Source organism: Helianthus annuus, chromosome 2, assembly GCF_002127325.2.
Source record: "Helianthus annuus cultivar XRQ/B chromosome 2, HanXRQr2.0-SUNRISE, whole genome shotgun sequence".
NCBI lineage: Eukaryota > Viridiplantae > Streptophyta > Magnoliopsida > Asterales > Asteraceae > Helianthus > Helianthus annuus.
Window position 1 is genome coordinate 171782762 of NC_035434.2, and position 4219 is coordinate 171786980.

General features: G+C 40.5%; 1 non-coding gene across 1 annotated transcript; it reads right to left on the reverse strand.

The window, feature by feature from the left end:
* Nucleotides 1-3296: 3296 nt before the first annotated feature.
* LOC118489912 lies at nucleotides 3297-3402 on the reverse strand. Its single transcript, XR_004887924.1, has one exon. It is a non-coding gene; the product is annotated as a small nucleolar RNA R71 (small nucleolar RNA).
* Between the last annotated feature and the right edge of the window lie 817 nt (nucleotides 3403-4219).

Consider the following 4219-nt stretch of genomic DNA (forward strand, 5'->3'; position numbering starts at 1 on the left):
CTTTGTGATCCCGAGGTACTAGGTTTTGAACTGCTTGATTCATTTCTTTTAGACACAGTTGCTTTCTTAACAAAATCCAAGTTTGATTTGTTCTCAAACGTTTCAATTTTGTCTGTTCCCTTTGATTTCACAAAGTTCACATTCTTGTTCTTTTTCTAATTCGGCTTCTTTTGATCTTGAGCCGGTAATTTTCCTTTTTGCTTGGTGTGATTTTGCTGTTTTTGCACTGTTGGTAATTTCTTATTGCCAAATTGTTTTCGAACTTCAACCTTTGGAATAGGAGGACATTGTGTTACTGTAACACGTGATCCTGTCTTTCTCAAAAACTTACTTGTCGAATTTTCAAAGACTTTACTTATTAAAGATTGATTAACATTCTTAATAGGAAAATCTTTGTCAGAATAAATTTTATCATCACCAACAAGAGTGTACAGCAAATTCACACTCTCCGACTCTTTTGCAGACATGGACTCGATTGCAACAGTCTTAGCGGTTTTTGCAGGAGGATCACATAGAATATGATTCTCAAGAGGTATGTCCTCTTCTTTGATTTCCACATCAGACTTTGCTACGTTAGTATCATCGGATTCATCATCAGAAGAATCAGCATCCTCAATAATAACTGGAGGATCCTGATTCAGTTCAGTGACGGGTGGTCCGTAGGACAACCCTCTATAATGTTAAAAGACAAGTTTATCCCTCATTTAATTGTGTAATTATCTTGAATTAGATAACTACGGTTGCTTATGTTTCAGGTACATTCGGAGCTTAAAAGTGTGGAAATGAAGCTTCGGAATAGGCGCGGTTGGATTAGATATTGAAAGATGGAGAATACATGAAGAAAATAATTTATTAGAACTGAAGAACTAAGAAGATAGCATGATAGAGGACGGAATTACGAGAACGGAGGTGAAAACGGTGAAGAAAACGGAGTTGAAACGAAAAAGTTATGCTGAAAACAAAATTTCATGCTGAAGCCTACCGTAAATTACGGTGGTACCGTAATTTACGGTAGACCCCAGCATTTTTCGACCACCGTAAGGCAGTAGAGACCCACCGTAACACTTTTTGGTCCACCGTAACTTACGGTGGTACCGTAATTTACAGTGGAGGCTGCGAGGAAAACGTAACTGCCCTCATTTAATCAGTTTTATGGTGTCTTTTCATGTATTCTCATCATTGGATGGTTAGAGAACACCTTGGGGGCGATTTTGGCTATCTTGGCTTGGTTTTAGACAATTTCTATCATTCGGTTTGTGTATTCGATTCGTATGAACATTAATCGTTGTGTGAAGATGATGTACCAAGTCATGCGTGGCTAAACTTTTGGTGATCATCCTAGATGTAAGGTTTGCTTTTGAAACACTATGTTTGTGCTTGAATTTCTAGAATAATAACTTTGAATGTTTGTTTGAGTTATTATGGTGTTTGGATATTTGTTTGTAAATTGTTGATTATTGTTTGATTTTAACCTAAACCATACGTTCTTGGTGCCGTTGGCAATCGAGATATCATGGGAGGGATTAGGGTTGGATAATTGTCAATTGATCATCGAGTAACAACCTCGCATTTTATAATCCGAGTACTTAGTTCTCTTTCATCACAAACAGATAATCAAACACGAGCCATGTCTATGTGGTTCTTTCTAGTAAGCATAAACATTAGTGTGGATTAAAACCTGAAATCTAGGATGGTCGCTTGTTCCTAATCTGTTTACAAAAACACTCTTTGATTTGCAATTTAGTTATTAATTTAGTTTTCGAAAACAACAATCCAACTCATTGATCTTTATTTTTCTGCAAATTAGGTTAATTGTAGTTAATTGCAAAGCTATAAAATCAACACACTTTCCACATACTCTCTGAGTTCGATACCCTATTACCGCTATCTATAGTTGTATTTGGGATTAAATTTGCGTGACCCACGACAATCACGTCAAATTTTGGCGCCGTTGCCGGGGAGTAGTGCGCAACGTGTGTTAGTTTAATAGTTTTGTTTGTTATTTTCGGGTTTACGTTGGTTGTGTTTAGTGTGCAGGTACTTCAGGTGTATGCATACTAGAGGCTCTCACAGGTCATCACCGCTATCGTTTGATCCGGAAATTGAAAGAACGTTAAGACAAAACCGAGTTTTATTGCGAGAAAACAAAACCGTTGGTTCACCCACTTCACCCATCACACCAAGAAACATCATGGCTGATTCCCAAATTCCACCTACAACGGGTCAATCATCCTCAACCTTTATACCTACTTCCGCCCAACCATCACCAAACACCACATTTCCTAACACCACTGCTGAATTCACACCATCCAATGTCACCCAACCAATCACCACTCAAACTGAGCCTTCCATCACCTACGATCCATCCACCACAATCCCACCATTATCTCACTTCTTTCCCCCAACTACGGGTCAATCAACATCCACTTTCATAATTGCACCAAATTCAACTATTGTGCATGCTACCTCATCCTTTAGACCACAACAGTCGGGTTTTCAGTATTCGACCATTCCATTTGGGCAAACTTCAGGAGTTCAAGGGGGTGGTTACGATGAGGGATTCGAAGACTTTGAGGGGTATGAAGATGATGGGTACGGTTATGGAGACTATGGTGATCACGGGGATTTTGGGTATGTTCAAAGTCAATCACAAGGGATGGCGAGTGTTGGTGGAATGCAACAACAACAACTTATACCACAACACATTCGGCCAAGACCACAAGGGCCACCAATGCCACAACCGATTCCATTGCAACAAGTCCGGCCACAACATGTACACCAACAACAATTTCAAAGACCACCTCAGCGCCCACCGATGCGACAACAACAGTTTCACCAACCGAACGCACCGCAAGGGCAAGTACCAAGGCCGGATGGTCCTATTATTCCGAGAGGTAGGTATGGTGTACCAAGAAGACATCTTAGAGAAAATGTGAGGGGCATTGAAGCACATTTTCGGCCAGTAATCACGCAAAACCCATCACCGGTAGTCATTCCTCATAATGATCAAGGGCGAACATTCGAAGTAAGAACCAACTCGTTACAAAGTTTACCAAAGTACAAGGGGTTGGCAAATGAGGAGCCTTATTTTCATTTAGAGGCTTATGATTCTATTTGCAACACTCTTGGGAGTCAAGGGTTTTCAGCCGACGACATCAAATTGGTTTTGTTCCAATTTTCTTTGGAAGAGAAGGCTAAGAAATGGTTCTACACGTTACCTTCGGCATCAATATATACATGGGGGGAGATGCAACAAACCTTCTTGGATGAGTTTTACACCGCCCAAAAGACCAATGATGCAAGGAAGGGATTGAGAAGCTTTCAACAACAACATGGTGAGATGTTTCATGAGGCGTTTGAGCGCTTCAATATGATGATTAAAAACTGCCCTCATCATGGAATTGAATTGTGGGAGTTGATGAATGCCTTTCATGAGGGGTTGAGTGCCGAAGACGCACGTGATTTGATGTCTATCACCGGTGGGACTTTTGGAACAAACTATGAGAATGAAGATTGGGAGTTCTTGGAAAGTATGGCAACTACATCAAAGAGGAAAGCTCAAGCCTCAAGAAGAGCCCGACCGACCACTAACCGACCGCAAGTGCACGCCATAGATGATGGTAATGTTCAAACCACTAACCAAATTTATGATGTTTGTGCTTTGTGTAATGAAATAGGTCATGCGGCTGAAAATTGCCAAGGGATGTTGGAAGGGCAATACGAGGAGGTCCATGCGGTTCAAGGTCAAGGTCAAGGAGGAGGTGGTAGGAACTACAACAACATGAATTCCAATACCTACCGCCCCGGATTGAGGAACCACCCGAACTTTAGATATGGGAACCCTTCAAATCAAGCAAACCCGAATTTCCAAGGAAACCAAGGATTTCAAAGGCAATATCAAACGGGTCAAAGTTCTTCGGGTGGAAATGAGATGATGGAGATGTTGAAGGCGATGCAAATGGAGATGCAACGAATGAACCAACGTGATGAGGTTCGGATGCAAAAGGAAGAGGTTCGTGACAAAAGCATCCAATCGTTGACCACTCAAATGGGTCAACTTGTATAACAACCCTCGGTAAAACCGACATCCTCATATTAATTCCAATACCCTAATGTATTTTTAATACATCTATTTGTCTTTATACGTTCCCCGTTTGTGAAAACCGAGCCCAAATTAGGATATATTATATAAAATAAATTAAAAACAATAATTATTAAG